The sequence below is a fragment of the Gopherus evgoodei genome, chromosome 1 (assembly GCF_007399415.2).
Source record: "Gopherus evgoodei ecotype Sinaloan lineage chromosome 1, rGopEvg1_v1.p, whole genome shotgun sequence".
Taxonomy (NCBI): Eukaryota; Metazoa; Chordata; order Testudines; family Testudinidae; genus Gopherus; species Gopherus evgoodei.
The window spans coordinates 306,725,663-306,743,841 of NC_044322.1; the positions used below are offsets into that span (position 1 = coordinate 306,725,663).

Sequence of the window (18,179 nt, forward strand, 5' to 3'; positions counted from 1 at the left end):
TTGATTGCCGCTTTTAATACACCTAATTAAATTAAATAATACATGAGAACCAAAAAGTAACACTGATTTTGAAAATGCCTCTAAATAAAAATGAAACTGACCAATTCATTTTGATTGTCCAAGCACAGAGAAACAAGCAAATTAAACTTTTCCGAACCCCCTAGTTCTCATTAAAGTGTTTTAGCCCAGTCCTGGGTCCTTACTCAGCCCTGGTCCATACTACAAACTTATGTTGCTATAAGTACATCACTCGAAGGAAAATCCACGCCCCTGAGTGATGCGGTTATAACAACTGAATTCTCAGTATAGACACTGCTATGTCAATGGAGGGCTTTTCCCGTCACATAGCTACTGTCTCTCAGGAAGGTGGAGAACTTATGCTAATGGAAGAAACTTTCCATCAACATAGTGTCTTCACTAAATGCTAAGCATCACAGCTGCACCACTGCAGCATTGCAAGTGTAGACAAGTCATCAGACAAACTCTGACTTCAATAGTAATTTTACCTGAAAAGGACTGGAAGAGTCAGACCCTATATTTAAAACAAACATATTCAAGTGACACCATCAAAAGACCTAATCACATCAGCCACGCCATCAGGGGATCATTCACCTGCACATCTACCAATATGATATATGCCATCATGTGCCAGCAATGCCCCTCTGCCATGTACATTGGCTGAACCAGACAGTCTCTACATAAAAGAATAAATGGACACAAATCTGACATCAGGAATCATAACATTCAAAAACCAGTAGGAGAACACTTCAACCTCTCTGGTTACTTGGTAACAGACTTAAAGGTGGCAATTTTGCAACAGAAAAGCTTCAAAAACAGACTCCAACAAGAAACTGCTGAACTAGAATTAATTTGCAAACTAGATTCCATTAACTTAGGCTTGACTAGAGACTGGGAGTGGCTGGGTCATTACACAAATTGAATCTATTTTCCCATGTTAAGTATCTTCAACACCTTCTTGTCAACTGTTTGGAATGAGCCATCTTGATTATCACTTTTTTTTCTCCTCTATGGCAACTTCCACCTTTTCATGATCTCTGTATGTATATATATCTTCTTACTATATGGTCCCTTCTATGCATCTGATTAAGCGGGCTGTAGCCCATGAAAGCTTATGCTCAAATAAATTTGTTAGTCTCTAAGATGCCACAAGTACTCCTGTTACTATGAATATAGTTATCTATACCAGGATTTCTCAAACACAGATCACTGCTTGTGTAGGGAAAGCCCCTGGTGGGCTGGGCCGGTGTATTTACCTGCCCCATCTGCAGGTCTGGCCGATCATAGCTTCCACTGGCTGCGGATCGCTGCTCAGGGCCAATGGGACCTGCTGGAAGCGGCATGGGCTGAGGGACTTACTGGCCGCCGCTTCCAGCAGCTCCCATTGGCCCGGAGCGGCGATTTGTGGCCAGTGGGAGCCGCAATCAGCCGGACCTGCAGACGGGGCAGGTAAACACACCGGCCTGCCAGGGGCTTTCCCTGCACAAGCAGCGACTCCTGTTTGAGAAACCCTGATCGATACCATGCCAATCAATGTAGTATTTGAGTACTGTATGCCAAATATAATTATGAAGTTAAAAGAGGATTACAAAAGTGGATTGAACAGAAAATACTACTGAGTTTTAAGTTGCAATATTGTCAGTCACTTTGGAGCTGTGCAAAAAAACCCAAAAAACCCAAAAAACCAAGCTGCGACTGAATAGTGCTGTAATTTTGCAGTAAACTTGTAGCCATGTCAGTCCCAGTATATTATAGAGACCAGGTGAGACAGGTAACATCTCTTTTTGGACCAACACAACATCTCTTTTTGGACCTGTTGGAGACACAAATTGTCTAGCCACACCCCATTGCTCTTCAGGTCTGGGAAAGGTACTCTCAGATTCACAACAAAATGCAAGGTGGAACAGATTGTTTAGCATAAGTAGTTAGCACATATTGTAAGGGACCATGAAAGGTAGAATGGCCCATTAACACCTTTGCAGTCATAGGACAAGGAGGGGGAGGTTAGAGGGTTACAGAGAGTTGTAATAAGCAATAAATTCAGTCTTTCTGTTCAGGTTTCAGAGTTGTAGCCATGTTAGTCTTTATCAGCAAAAACAATGAGGAGTCCTTGTGGCACCTTAGAGACTAACAAATTTATTTGGGCATGAGCTTTCATGAGCTAAAACCCACTTCATCAGATGCACGGATGTGAAAAATACAGTAAGCAGTATAAATATTACAGCATATGAAAAGATGGGAGTTGCCTTACCAGATGGGGGGACAGTGCTAACATAGGGTGACCAGACATCCCAATATTATCGGGACAGTCCTGATTTTAACACATTTGTCCCATGTCCCAACCGCACATTGGCCGGGACGCCCTTTGTCCCAATATCGGCGACTGTTCACCATCACCGCCAAAGTCCAGGGGCTGATGTGACAGCGCTTCCTGGGGCAGCTCCCAGCGGCATGCCTGCCTGCCTGTCAGCAGGAGCCTGCAGTGCTGGTGGCCCCTAGGCACAGAGGTGGAGAGGGTCTCTGCATGCTGCACTGTCTCCCTCCTGCCCAATCAGTGCTGCAGGGGTGGAGCTTGCAGGCACCGGCAATGCTGCAGGGGTGGGGCTTGCAGGCACCTCTGCCTCCCCCCAACCTGACCCAACCCTAGAAGCCAGAGAGACCTGCTGGATGCTTCCCAGGAGCCACCACAGGTAAGCACTGCTGGGGCTCCCCACCTTGCCCCCCAGTAGGTCCCTCTGTCTCTTAGGATCAGGGCCCCATGTGCAGCACAGAGCACCGGAGAGCACCGCCCCAGGCTCCTGCCATCCCAGGAAGCGCAGCAAGCCAGCACGGCTGTGAGCTGGGGGAGAAGCCTGCCTTGAAGTAGCAGCACAGCACCACTGGTGGAACTGCCGCCACCTGGCTCCAGGTGGCTGGAGTGGGCGCTGGCACTACCCTGCCCAGCAGACCAACATAGCTCAGCTCCCCACTCACCGTGCACACAGCTCCCTGCGGTACGCGGGATCCGTTCAGTGCTGGTCGCTGCGCACGCACCAGCGAGGTAAATAGCTCCCCGGCCCCCACCACGCCGCTCCCACATGGCAGCCCTGCGGGCCACTGCCCGCCAACAGCCATGACCCAACGAGGGCATTTGGCCGGGGATTGCAGCCTGCAGTGGCCAGAAGCGGGGAGGGCACCAAGGGGTTTGCGGCACAGAGCAGAGGCGGGTGGTGCCTCGATGTGGGGCAATTTCCCATGTCCCCCCCCCAACTATCTCTCCCAGCAGGAGTGGGAGTGGTTATAAAGCCAGGCAGGAGAGTCATTGGCCACTTTGGGTGAGTATGCACCACAGTTTAAATGCAGGGTTAGTGGGACTTGAGTCAACTGAGCTGTGTTAGGGAGCCCTGGGCTTAGGGTGACCTAAGTCCCAATATTAAAGGCTTTGTCTTATATAGGGCAGGGATAGCTCAGTGGTTTGAGCATTAGCCTGTTAAACCCAGGGGGGCATCTAGGGAAATGGGGTTTAAACAAACAAAAAAAAACTGTCTGGGGATTTGTCCTGCTTTGAGCAGAGGGTTGGATTAGATGATCTCCTGAGGTCCCTTCCAACCCTGATATTCTATGATTCCCCTCCTCTACCCTGAAAAAAAAAAGTGTCCTGATTTTTACAGTTGCTATCTGGTCATCTTAGTGCTAATGAGGCCAATTCAATTAAGGTGGAAGTGGCCTATTCTCAACAGTTGACAAGAAGGGGTGAATATTAAGACAGGGGAAATTATTTTTGTAGTGCTAACAAAGCCAATGCAATCGAGGTGGACATCAGCCATTTCCAGCAGTTGACAAGAAAGTGTGAGTTTCAGCAGAAGGAAAATTACTTTTTGTAGTGACCCATCCACTTCCAGTCTTTATTCAGGCCTGATTTGATGGTGTCCAGTCTTCAAATTAATTCCAGATCTGCAGTTTCTGATTGAAGTCAGTTTTTGAAGTTCTTTTGTTGAAGAATTGCCACTTTTAAGTCTGTTATTGAGTGTCCAGGGAGACTGAAGTGTTCTCTCTGTTCAGTCCATGATTGTTTCTAGCAGAGTACAGAATTTAAGTTCCTAGGCTCATCTTTTGAATGTGAGGGTTTCCTTTGAGGACCTATCAATCCTCTTTTAACTTCATAATTACATTTTGCATGTTCACACCCTTGGCTAACTTCACAGTAGTTTATGCTGGCATCCTGCAGTGTAAACCCTGGCATAGGCTATGTCTACACTATGCAGCTTTTAGTGACACGGCTGTGCCACTACAGCTGTGCTACTAAAAGGCACGCAGTGTAGATGCTATTTGTTGGCACTGACAAAAAACTTCTACCCCCAATGAGTGGCATTAGCGTTGTCAGCAGGAGAGCACTCCTACCGACAAAGCGCTGTTCACACCAGCGCTTGTTGTCGACAAAACTTTTGTCTTTTGGGAGCATGTGTTTGTTTTAACCTCTGAATGACAAAAGTTATGTCTTTCACTTGCCCATGGAGACAAAGTCATAGATCCATTAGGGGAAGAGGTTATAGTTAGGGCCCTGCCAAATTCACAGCTGTGAAATCTGATCTCTCTCGTAATATCTGGCTATTGTAGGGGAAGAGAGTCTGATCTCCCCTGTGCTGTTCAGGGCACCCCTGCCGGGGGCTCCTACTGCGTGCTGGGCTCCAGTTTCTAGTTCTGGCCTGGTTGGGGAAGGACAGGACTTCCTCTTCCCCTGCAGGGGCCATTCCTCTGGCCAGGTCAGACCCACCTCTGGGAACCAACACTAGCTGCAAGAAACTCCATGGCTGCGCTGCCTTCAGAGCCCAGCTCAACTCAGCTCTGAAGGCAGAACTCCCACCAGTAGCAGGACAGAAGTAAAGGTGGCAACCCTGTGACTCCCGTGCAATAGCTTTGTGACCCCCTGCTCCATCTTTTGGGTCTGGATATGGTTACACCACCATGAAACTTCAGATGTAAACATCTGAAACCATTAAATTTACTATTTTTAAATCCTATGAGTTGAAATTGACCAAAATGGACCATGATTTTGGTAGAGTCCTAGGCCATGGCTACACTGGCACTTTACAGCACTGCAACTTTTGCGCTCAGGGGTGTGAAAAAACACACCCCTGAGCGCTGCAAGATACAGCGCTGTAAAGCCTCAGTGTAATCAGCGCTGCAAGCTACACCCGTAAGGGATGTGTTTTACGTGCAGCACTGGCAGAGCTCTCTCCCAGCGCTGGCGCTCTGACTACACTCACACTTCAAAGCGCTGCCGCAGCAGCGCTTTGAAATTTCAAGTGTAGCCATACCCCTAGTTACAGTAGTCAAGTACTACATTGATGGACATGATATATTCACAGTGGATAACATCTTTTTTTTTTTTAATAAAAGGCCTGAGTCTGCAGTCCTTTTTTTATCCTGTGCAGAGGCCTTAATGGGCCACTCTTCCTTGAATTGTCTCTTAGAATATGTGCTAACTACTTATGTTAATCTCTTCCACCTTGCACTTTGCTGTGATGCTGTGATGTTCCTTTCCTATCCTGAGGAAGAGCTCTGTGTAGCTCAAAAGCTTGTGTCTCTCACCAACAGAAGTTAGTCCAATAATAGATATTATATCAACCAACTTCTCTCTCTAGTGCTGTAATTAACCCAGCTTCTAAGTGCCCCTGCAATTCTCTCTCTCTCTCTCTCTCCCTGCTCTTTTTTTTTTTAAGGAAGGGGCATATTCTCCTACTTACTTTACGCCTGATTCTGTCTGTGATTATAAAAAAACAAACAGACAAAAAAAAACAGTGTGAGTGTGGTTGGCATTGTCAGCGATGTTACTATGTGTCACCATATACTAATGGAAAATCTCAAGATAAATGTTATAAAGCAATGTTTAAACATCACACTATTATTATTTTATAATCTCTGTAACTCCCTAGTACACTCTCTCCTCCTTCTCCCGTTTTCCTTCCCTGTGCTTTCTGCTAAATGGATTGGGCATGGTGTTTCTTTTGTCCCTGGCATTTAAGAGGGAGATGGAAATGTTTTTTCTCTCACTCTTCACTTCTTCCACATCCTAGCTGTTTGACGGGACAGGAAGGTATCCTGGAAACTTGAGGGTATGGTTACATTTGGAATTTCAAAGCGCTGCCGCAGCAGCGCTTTGAAGTGTGAGTGTAGTCAGAGCGGCAGCGCTGGGAGAGAGCTCTCCCAGCGCTGCATGTAAACCACATCCCTTACGCGGCTCCCAGCGCTGCTGCCCTGATTACACTGACGCTCTACAGCACTGTATCTTGCAGCGCTCAGGGGGGTGTTTTTTCACACCCCAGTTGCAGCGCTGTAAAGTGTGTGGCACTCCAGAAGTAGCTTTGCATGAGATCAGTTAAAACAAGAGGAATACTAGTTAGCCATAGACTTTATTAAGGTTTCAGCATCTTGAAAAACTGTTGATGTCTCAGAATCACTCCTCAATGTAGATTTTGCAGGGAGTTTTGGTAATCTCCAACATGACTCATCTTTTTGCTGTCTTCCCCCAGGCCTGTGGGTATGGTGTTGCCTATCCTTAGTGTGGAAAGGCACATAACTCCATCCCAAAGTATGAACGATATTGTGGTCTAGACCGTTGGTGAGAACTAGTGCTGGTCAAAAAACAAGGAGGTTTTCCTGCAATTTTCCCCTCCCGCTCTCAAAAATATTGTGTTTTTTTCATTAAAAAAAGTTCAAAATGTGATATATTTGACTAAGGCTAGTGAGAATATCCATACTTTGAAACCACCAGTGACATTTTTCCGGAGGGATGCACAAGTAGGTGCAGCCAGTAAGCATGTCTGAATAGAGACGCTCATATCAGAAAAAACTATTTCCTATCCATTCTGCCCCTCCCCTCAAAAATCCTAAATTAAATCAGTGATTCTCAGTACAGAAGCAATGAGGATCATTAAAAAAAGTGTAATGCAAGTTTCACAACACTATAATTAACTGTCTTACTTTTGCATAGTGTTCTGATAGCCATTGAAGTGACCTATATTTTGAGTTTCATATTTTAATACATTTACAGCTAGCTCCTCAGCTGGCGTAATTCAGCACACTTCTGTTGACTTCAAAGGAGCTATGTTATACTACCTGAGGAGCTGGCTCTTAGGCCCTAATCCTGCACTATGGAAATCAATGGGAGATTCATCATCAGGCTTTCTGTCTCTAAACTGTTATAATATGGATTTCACAGAGACAACCCTAACAATTGTCAGTTTATCTTTATGAAAAACTCAGTCAACATTTTGCCTTAAATTGTGTGTAAACAGCTATTTGAAAATTACTGGTGCATTGGCTGTTAGCAAAAAAAAATAAATTACTTTTTTATGTAATGAATAAAAAGTTGAAAACTGCTGTTAGACATGCTTCACTCAAAACCAGACTATTAATTTTAAAATGCCTGGAGCAAAAACTAGTGGCGAGAGACAATTTCATTAAAACAGACTCTCATATTGTTTGCTTTGAAGAAACCTCTAGTCCCTTATTTTTAAAAAGTTTTAACATTGCAAAATGAACTGAATGTGTAACTGCTCAATGTTGCTCAGTGTCCTGCATTTCGCTCGTTGTTTCTGTTTTACTGTGTTCTATATTGTTTTATGCCAGAGACATGTTGTTATTGCTGTCTTCCCAAAGCCCTTATAAAAATAAAGACGCTTATCTCAAGAGCCCATCCCAGTAAGATCTTTTAAGTGAATATATTAAAATGATTGTTTCCAGTGTAGGTCCAATAAAAGATATTACCTCACCCATCTTGTCTCTTTAAAATGATTGCCCACTTTGAGGATGTACAGAGTTGATCTTCTTTGGCATCCTGGATTCTGGTCTTCCCTTCCCCACACTTTCACAAAAATCATCTACCTTGCCTGCTGATTCGACCACTTCCAAATCCTTTTACTGGCCCTTCTCATCTTGTCCACAGTAGATAAAAGCTCACTCCTGCCTCTGTAACTTATTTCATATGTCCACTAATTCTGAAGCCCATTTCCTGTCTATATCTGCAGTGCTATTTCCCCCTTTTTTTTAGTTCCTCTTCACAAGACTCATCTTTGATAAACAGCTTCTCTTCACAGACGTATTAACAAAATATATAAAGAAAAGTATCTGAACAAGGAAATTACAAGATGTGTGACTGCCACCACTCAACCATGCTATTTTTTGTTATAACTCTTTCGGACAGGATCCTTGTTTTCATACTTGTCTTTACAGTGGCATTATATAAAGAAATAATCATAATACTTTAGCATCACACATTACACAATATTCTGTATAACACTGGCTTAGCTTGCATGGATTTATCTAGTAGTTTGAAACTATCTTATCATTAAGCAAAGGTAAAAGAAAATACAAAGTGATACATTACCTGGAAGAGGCTGCTGTCCCAGCTAATAATCTAGTCTTGATACTTACAGGGACTTCAGATAGACTGAGCGTTTAAAGACTCTTTGTAGTCCTGATTGGTTTATGACCACACTTGATGTTTTTATTGTTTATTTTGAGCAACCAATAGCCAAAGGAACAGGCATCTCAAATTACATCTTCAGATGTATGAAGTTATGATGCTTCTGTCTGGATGCTATTGCATAAGAGGGAAAATTATGCATTAAAACTGGTGTTCTTCCCTAATATTGATACAAGTCTACCCAGGATCTCTCATAAAGCTTCTTCATCTACTACAGAGGATTTTTCTGATTGTCACCATTTATCTTATAATTTATGAAAATCAATCTTCATGTTGCATGAAAAGCAATTGTTTTAAAAATATGTGGAAAAAATTCAGACAAGAATCCAACATGAACACCCACATTTAGGGGGAACTAGGGTTTTCAGTCTATTAATAATGTTAATAGGAGTTCCACATGCAGAACTCATGGGTCTTTTATGTCACTTAAGAAGTACAATGAGTGAAAATTATCACTACTTATTTCAGTTGACAGATCAAACAAACACTAAAGTTAACTATGCGGTAAATATCACATGCATACTCTTGAAAACATGAAATAGATATTCATATTGCAACAACCATGTTACAAAAAATGTAATTTTTTCTGATGTACACAAAATTATCCAGCAATTAACTATAAATATGGATTTATATTTCACAGATTTCTGTAGTCAGATTAATTCACAGACATACTAAAATTTCACATTAGGTTTTGTAGAATAATTAGAACATTCTATGTGTTAATAACGACTATTATCTGCTGCATTAATTAAAAAGATATCTTTCCACATGTATCCTACAGATTTTGCTTTAGAGCTGCATGGTTTTTATTTATTTTATTTTATTTTATTTCCAAAAGCTCTCACTTTTGAAGAAGGGCGAAATCTAATCATTTTGACGATATGTGGCAAAATGAATGAATGCATAAGGGCAAAAATTTATCCAAAACAAGTTACAACTTTTCACCCTTTAGGCCCATGTAAAAATGCATTCATTATTTTTGCACATAAGGATTTCCCTTTTTGATTGAAAAAAATACCACAATTTTTCTGTGAAAAATAGAAAAATTAAAAAAAAGATTAAATGGTTTTTAATGTCACAAGATCAGTGAAAATATTGTTTTCCGCAGTCCTCTATGTGCAGTTTGACTCAGCATACAATAAGAATGACTCAGTGCTGAAAGAGTTGACATTGCATGTCTAAATGACATGGAAAACAAATTCTGTAGCCTCAGGTACAGAAATAAATTGAAACCTTAACTTGCCCTAAATAGTCACTGTACAACGAATATTAATACCTCCAAAGTTTCACACCATCAACTACTTTGATTTGTGAATTTCGCCAGTGTCTGAAACAGATTTTATAAGAAAACTTCCCATTTTGCTCTGCCGAGCACTTTTTGAAAGTTCACAGGGTAAGAAGCAATTCTCACTATGCATTAAATCTATCTGAAAATAACAATTAGTTACAATCAGCATTTCAAAGCCTGGTGGTTATCTTGCTAAAACACTGAAATTTGTTATGGGACTAGTATGTGCAAACCCAATATAAGAGTTTGTTTAAATAAAGAAATTTTTTTTCCTCTTGTTTACCACTCGTTTAATAATGAGAAAATATAATCATTTAATTAATCTCTGTTATGTCTGAAAGTTTAATTTGTATCTGACCAGGTTCCTTTAGGAGGGATGAAGTGTACTGGAGGATAAAGGGGAATACTGATAGGTAAGCCTCAGTTACTAAAGAAATAGAAAGGACCTGGTAGAAGGGTGTTCAATTCTCTACTGAACACCACAGCAGGAGGGGATTATGTTTGCTGACATAAGTACATAAGGAAGAGGGCAGAGAGGTGGTAAACACAAAACACAGAGGGGTGGTAAATGCAAGTTGTTGAACTCTAACACAGCAGGAACAATAGTCTATTTCCTTTTTTTTTTTTTTGGTCAGAAATAGGAAACAGACTATTGTTCCTGCTAGATGCTCTATTACAGTTCAACAACTTTGTTTATCTCTGTGTATGTTCTTTTTCTTATATATCTGTGTCAGCAAACATAATCCCCTACTGCTGTGGCCTTCAATAGAGGGTTACACTTCCTTTCACAGGATTTCTTCTTGCTGTCTTTTTTTTTTTTTTTTTATCTGGCGGGTAGGAGGAGCAGGGGGAGAGAAACGAGGGAGTAGCTGCAGGCACCACCCTTGAAGGAAGATCTGCAGGCCTCCTCTGAAGGAAGAGAGCAACCTCACGATAAGATCACCAAAAACAAGACTAGGAAGGAGGAGGTCAATCACTGGAAGAGAGGGTACTGAGAGGGACAGCCAGTTAGAGAAGTCATTAGTGAGAGGCAGACAGAGACTCTAGAATAGTGGGTCTCAAACTTTTTTACTGGCGACCCTTTTCACATCGCAAGCCTCTGGGTGTGCTCCCCTAATAAATTAAACACCCTTTTTAATATATTTAACACCATTATAAATGCTGGAGGCAAGCGAGGTTTGGAGTGGCAGTTGACAGCTCGTGACCGCCCCCCATGTAATGACCTCATGACCCCGTGAGGGGTCCTGACCCCCTGTGTGAGAACCCTCGCTCTAGAACGAAGTGGAGGTGGTGTCCAGGAGATCACAAGAAATCTTTAAATAAGTTTCCAGTAAATATTCAGACTTCCAAAAATCCAGCTGAACCTCCCAACCAGATGAGGTTCACTTCTCACTACTATCTGTTCCATACAATTCACAATTTATTCATAGAAACTATTAATTTTCAGACTATGGTGCTCATAACTGACATATTATTTCCTTTCATCTTATTTTCCCATATCATATCCTTCTGCCACAATCCAGCTGTGTCACTAATAAGATCACTAATCATCATAATACATGATAGCAGGAGTGGCAGCAACCACTATACTTAATGCTGTATAATAATTTATGTTCTCACTACCTGCTTTTGAACACTCACAATTTTCTTTTGGACTGATAAAACAGAAAACAAGCCTGAAAATTAAGATATATTTATTTATTTATTTATTTATTTATTTTAAGTTTGAGCAGACTCAGTATAGCCATGTTAGTGTGAGAGGAGAGTGAATGTTTTCTGCAATGGACATATTCTTACGATTTTCTTTGAAACAAACACACAGTCACATTGGCATGGTCTTGAAAGCTGAAATTTGGCACAGGAATAGCATTCTCATGTGCTACAGAGAAAATTGATTTCAATTTGACCGAGTTATGAGCCTTTGAAAATCACATGCAGCACAGTACATTGTGTTCAGGATTTTGTTTTGCTATGCTTGTAAAATGTGCAACTCAGGAAGTCTGCAATACGTATATCTGTCCAGCTAATTTTAGCTACGTCATGGAAAGTATATAGATAGTGTGTATATAGGCTGGGTCCTGCTTTCTATGAATATGGTAGCCATCTAGCTTTACTAATGCAAGTAATCGTGAAACTTGAAGTTTATGTACTCTTTTGTGTTTACCAATTTTGACTTGTCTAGTTAACTAACAACAGTGCAAATTTAAAATTTTAGACATGTAAATGCAATTCAAAATTCACACTGTTTGCTTGCTATATAAGTCTTTTAAGCGGGCAACGATCAGACCCTTGAACAATAACCAGTGCCTTATGTAATGGCATTTACATGGACTATTCACAATGAACTGTTCACAACTGACTCGCAGTACAACAATTATTAGGTGAAGACACATTTTTAACAACAAATTCAAGAATCCCTTTGTTTATTCGTTCTCAGAAAAAGAGACAACATTCATCCAATAAAATGTTCATTATGAATTATTTTACCAGTTTGAACATTTAGGACTGACGATTTGTTGGCTTAGATAACAACAGAGTCTTTGTCTACACTAGCACTTTTGTTGGCAAAACTTTTGTCAGTCAGGGGTGTGATTGACACAAATTTCACCTACAAATGCGCTGGTGTGGACAGTGCTCTGTTAGTAGGAGAGTTCTCCCATTGACAATGCTACCGCCACTCATTGGGGGTGGTCTGATTATGCCAATGGGAGAGCCACTGGCATACAGTAGCTACACGGGAGACCTTACAGCAGGGTAGCTGCAGCGATACAGCTGTGCCACTGTAAGTCTGTAGTGTAGACATAGCCTGAGATGCCAGAACCAAATAACAAGATCTGACAGGGGGTGAGACATCATTCAGCAACAACATGTTTGAATGTGTTGCATATGAAGAAAATTCAAGTCTGCAAATTAAACAATATGTCATATTTCCCAGTGTTGTGTGCCCTGGCACTTATGCATTGTGGTGTGTTCCATGGGGGTGCAAAGGAGCAGCATAAAGAACCTTCTATGGTTCATAAAAAAACCAGACAGAATTACAGCACCTGGGTCCTGAAGAGGCAAAGAGAGTTCCTTCATCTGCACAGTGCCCCCAAAGGAACAGGAAAAATGGGGAAGCAGCTGGACAATAACTCTGACATTCTCCAGCCAGCCAGACTGGCCAACCACATGGGACGGGTAAGCCCGCAGGCAGGGGAATTAGTGGGTGCACATTCTAAGGAGATTTCTCATGACTCCCTGCAATTGATTCCTTGGTACCCCATGACTGCACCCAAACCAGCTGCCAATGTTTCTGCTCCCCCAACCAACAATGTACCACCATTTCCCCACAAATTCCCAGAATCAACCCCACCTCTACTTCAGCCTCTGCCACTGGTACTCCTGTCACCCACGTTCCTCTGTTCACTTTTGTCTCACAATCTCACCTATCCTGAGATGCTGGCTGCCTCATCTCCCCCTACTATAACTGTCCTCATGCAACCAGTGCCTTAACAGCACAGCACCACACAAAGTCTATGTTAAACAGAGACTCCTGTACAACTGAATGTGAAGCCCTAATCACCACAAGACTTCATGGCAGATTACTCCACTACAGCTCTACTTCTCTCTGTCTTCTCAATTTTTCATCTATCAACGAATTTTTTTCTTAAAGTTATCCAGATTCCCTAGAGCCCAAATTTAAACAAATACAAACTGTACAGTACTGTACTTTCTTAGTCATTTTGAGATGACTACACAGCTGTAACTCTATTAGGGCAGAGTTAAAGGTGTGGTTGTTATCTGAATGTAAGTCAATGCCTCAACTAAGAAGGGAAGCCATAAAACTTGACATTTCTAACTTATTTTCTAAACAGTGTAATTTTTGCAAAGTAGCATACACTCAGGCTATTGATATGTGTCCACAACTTTTCTAGTCTATTCAGTCCTTTTTGGATTCTTTTACCACCACCATTATAACAAAGATCTTTCATTTCACTTTAAATAAGTGTGTGTGTATGTGTGTGTGAATATCTTTCCAAGCTCAAAGTTCAGATTTTGTATTTGAATACGATTCTGAGCATGAATGTGTTCACTGGACTTGACTGCATATTAGAAAAGAAAGAGTGTTTGCTATGGAGGCAAGGAGACAATGAGCGTGTTTGGACCCTGTGACAGAGTGTACCAACCCCATACTGGTGAGGTGAGGGTTAAAGAGTTGCTCTGGACACAGGAAGTGTCCTGCTGGGCACACTCTCAATGGAGAGAGGGTTCAAAATGGAGCAACTCAGCTCAAGCTGGGCAGGGCTGGTGCAAGGATGTTTTGTGCCCCAGGCGAAACTTCCACCTTTAGCCTCCCCGCATGCCCCTGCCCTGAGGCGCCCCCACCCCCGCGGCAGCTCCCCAGCCCCCAACCTTCGTCCTGAGGCACCCACCCTGCCCCAGCTTACCCCTGCTCCGAGCACAAGCACCCCAAGCACGCTGTCACTGCTTCACTTCTCGCACCTCCCAGGCTTGCGGCGCCAATCAGCTTAGGCACCGCAAGTGTGGGAGGCGGGAGAAGTGAAGCAGCCACTGCGTGCTAGGAAGGAGGCGGGGCAAGGGTGAGCTGAGACAGGGAGTTCCCCTGGTGCCGCCTCCCCGCCTTACTTGCTGCAGGCGGCCCCTGCCCACACTCCCCTGCCCTAGTTCCCTCTGCCTAAATGCTGGCGGCGACAGGGGCGGCCAAAGATCTGGCCGCTGCCAAAGAAAATGGTGCCCCCCAAATCCCAGTGCCCTAGGCGACCGCCTAGGTCACCTAAATAGTTGCACTGGCCCTGAAGCTGGGCTGACTAAACAGGATAGAAGGTGGGTGCTGCAGCCTTCTGCAGAGGAACCACTGAGGCTTCCAAGAGCTGGGACTAGGCCTCACAGTCAAGCTGCTGCAGACCCTTCAGCCATGGATCCCAAACTGCCACAGAAAGAGGGAAACCATTCAGACAGTGGCCCCAAAGAACTCCAGGGGGGACCTCCAGACAGGCCAGTGATACCAGAAGATGAGCTAAAGCTGGGATAGGAAGTAGAACAGACAGCAGAGGTAGGGATGCCCATCTCCTATGCTGTGCAATTTGAATTATTGTTTCTTTGAGCCCTGGGTTGGAACTTGGTGAAACAGGCCCTTCCCCTGGCCACTGGGTGACACAGCTGCTGAATCCTGCTGCTAAGCTAAGGCAGCCACTGACTCTTGCTACTGGGTGACACAGTCCAGAGTATAGCCCACAGATCAGCAGTTCTCAACTGGGGGTCTGCGGCTCCCTCGGGGTCCACGAGCCCTTTCAAGGAGGCTGTGGGGCCCTGTGGCTGAAGCCCTAATGCTTGGTGCCCCCCGCAGGGCTGAAACTGGGAGGCATGAGACTGAAGCCCTGATCCCCGGGGGTTCACCGAGGGAGGTGGTGGAATCTCCATCCTTACAGGTTTTTATAGCCTGGCTTGACAAAGCCCTGGCTGGGATAATTTAGTTGGTCCTGCTTTGAGCAGGAAGTTGGACTAGATGGTCTCCTAGGTCTCTTCCAAACCTAATCTTCTATGATTCTATGAAGCCCTGATCCCTAGCGCCAGCGCCCCTGTGGGGCTAAAGCTGAGAAGCGTGGGGCTGAAACCCTGATCCCCAACCCCACTCCCTGGGCTGAACCCCGATCCCCGGCAGCCCCCGCAGGGATGAAGCTGGGAGGTGCGAGGCTGAATCCTGGAGCCCCAAGCTCTGGTTCTCCTGGTAGGGCAGAAACCCTGAGCCCATGGGCAGAGCAGGGGACATGGAGGGCATTGTCTCCCACCTCCGAAACTGCAGAACAAGATCACGGCAGTCCCAGGGGCAGCGCCACACCTCCCCCCCCATCTCCTTTCCCTGCCCCCTGGCCAGGTCAAAGGCAGGAAGCCAGAGCCGGGTAGTGCGGGGCAGCTGCTGCTCTGGTTGGTGCCATGGAGCAGGCAGCAGCAGTGTTCCTTTTTCTTCTGCTGGCACTCCAGGTTGAAGCTGCTCCTCAGCTCCCAGCCCCCTTTGCTCCCGCAGAGGCAGTCATAAGAGCCCCCTGGGTGGGGAGACTGGTTCTGTGGCTGGCAGACCCCTTCAGGAACAGGGACTGCAGGGGAGTCCTGCCAGCATACAGCCCCTAATGCCCTCTCCCTACACACTGAGCTATGACCTTTGTGCATCCAGATCTATCCCCTGCATGCACAGTCCCTAGCCACCCTTGTCCCTGAACCCACAGCCACCCCCTGTGTGCACACAGCCCCAGCTACCCGATCCCTGCAAGTTCAGCTACCCCCCTTGCCTGCACACAACCCTTAGCTACCACCCTCTCTGAACCCTCAGCTACCCCCATCTGCACACAGCCCCAGGTACCCCTCCCTGCACCCTAAGCTGTTTTCAAACTTTTTGAGCTAAGACTCCCACCTTTGAGTTATAATTTTTTAGGGTTACCATACATCCGTATTTTCCCAGACGTGGCGATTTAAGAACTAAAAAGCTGGACATCTGGGAGGAATTTTAATATATCTAAAAACTTCTGGGAAAATACAAGCATATGGTAACCCTAAGTCATAGACTATCAGGTTGGAAGGGACCTCAGGAGATCATCTAGTACAACCCCCTGCTCAAAGCAGGACCAATTCCCAATGAAATCATCCAACAGATTTTTGCCCCGTATCCCTAAATGTCCCCCTCAAAGACTGAACTCACAACCCTGGGTTTAGCAGGCCAATGCTCAAATCACTGAGCTATCCCTCCTCCCAAGTCCTGGGGCGGCTCCCAGTGCCCACCTGCCAGCAGGAGCCTGAAGTATGGCAGCCTCTAGGCGCAAGGGGTCTCTGCGTGCTGCACAGGCTCCCTCCTGCCCAATCAGAGCTGCGGGGGTGGGGCTTGCAGGCACCAGCAGCGGGCACAGAGCCCTCTGCCCCCCGACCCAACCCAACCCAACTGGACCTGTTGGATGCTTCCCAGGAGCCACCCCAGGTAAGCACAGCTGGCACTCCCCACCTTGCCCCCCGGCAGGTCCCTCTGGCTCTTAGGATCAGGTCAGATTGGGTCAGGTTGTGAGGGAGGGGAGGAAGCAGAGGGCTCTCTGTGCACTGCCAGCGCCTGCAAGCCCCACTCCACAGCTCCGGCAGCTCCCATTGGCACTTTTCCCAGCCAATGGGAGCCACAGAGCTCGCGCTTGTGGATGGCACAGCACATGGAGAACCGTCAGCTGCCCCTGATGCTAGGAACCAGAGGGACCTGCACAGGAGGGGTGAGTAGGCAAGCAGGGTGGGGTGAAGAGGCGAGCAGTGAGCAACAGGGGTTGAGTAGGTGAGCGGGGTGAAAAGGCCAGTGGTGGGCAGCGGGTGTTGAAGAGGCGAGTGGTGAGGGAGCCAGCGGCGGGTGGATGGGCAGCGGTGAGGAATCAAGCGGCAAGCCAGCAGCAGGCGGGGGTTCTCAGGGTGGGCATGGGGGGTTCTGCCAGGGGAGTGAGGAGGTGAGTGGCAGGTAGGAGGAGGTCTATGGGGGGGTGAGAAGGGATGCAGCAAGCCAGCGGTGGGCCAGGGGGTGAGGAGGAGTGTGGTGGTGGGGCCCAGCATGGAGGGGGTGGGACCTGGGGCAGAGTGGGGTGGAGCATGGGAGGAGTAGGGGTGGACTGTGAGCGCAGCCAACACCCTATGCCCAAGGCCCCTGCCCCAAGGACCACCCCCCACCCCCACTGGGCCCTGGACTTTGTATAGCTTGTTGAGGGGGGGGGGCCTCAGATAGAAAAAGGTTGAGAACCCCTGAACTAGATGATGGTACTGCTGGTGTTGGACTCAAAACCTCCTTTGACTGGCACCGTGATGTGTGGATGGTAGAGGGAGATGAATTAAGATTTTGAGATTGGATGGGATGTTAACGCTGTCTTTACTGGCAACCTCCTTGACTGTTAATGGCTGTGTTGTTCTGAAATTCACTTCAGCATCCTTGTGGTTGTGGGCGGCAGTCTCAATTTTTTCCAGACAAGTTTGGATTTGATTAAGGTAGATAGTAAAAAAAAAAAAGTGTAGATGGACACTACACTAAGAGCTAGGGTTTCATTTTGATATGTTTTAAATATACATGTCTAGTGATGCTGCAGAATATTTGGAAATTGAAATAGTGACTTTGTTTATAGTCAGATGCCTTATTCACTCCATTATTATGAAGAGGTAGAGTGCAATTTCTATCCATTGTGCCTACAACGGAAGCTGTACTGGCAAAGCACCCACTCCCAGAGAACTATAGTTGGCTGTAGGTTCCACCAGGAGAAGACAGCTTTATTTTGGTGTCAGGAATCCACAGAAGCCCTAATGATGTGCCTGAATGCACCCAGGCCAACACCTTTTCTTCCTGACCCAGCTTCTCCTAATTTCTTGAGTGTGCCAGTTTCTTCCAAGCCACCCAGT

At 45.3% G+C, this 18,179-nt stretch overlaps 1 protein-coding gene across 2 annotated transcripts in view; it reads right to left on the reverse strand.

The window, feature by feature from the left end:
* The window catches only part of SLC16A7 (solute carrier family 16 member 7), a 132,115-nt gene that overhangs the window by 104,920 nt on the left and 9,016 nt on the right, over window positions 1-18,179 (reverse strand). The window contains exon 1 of one of the 2 annotated variants that reach the window (XM_030548875.1): window positions 8,387-8,444. The exons of the other annotated variant lie outside the window; for it this stretch is intronic. The gene's annotated coding sequence lies outside the window, so the exon portion shown is untranslated. Of the gene's footprint in view, window positions 1-8,386; window positions 8,445-18,179 lie in introns of those variants that run through there. 2 annotated transcript variants of the gene reach the window in all.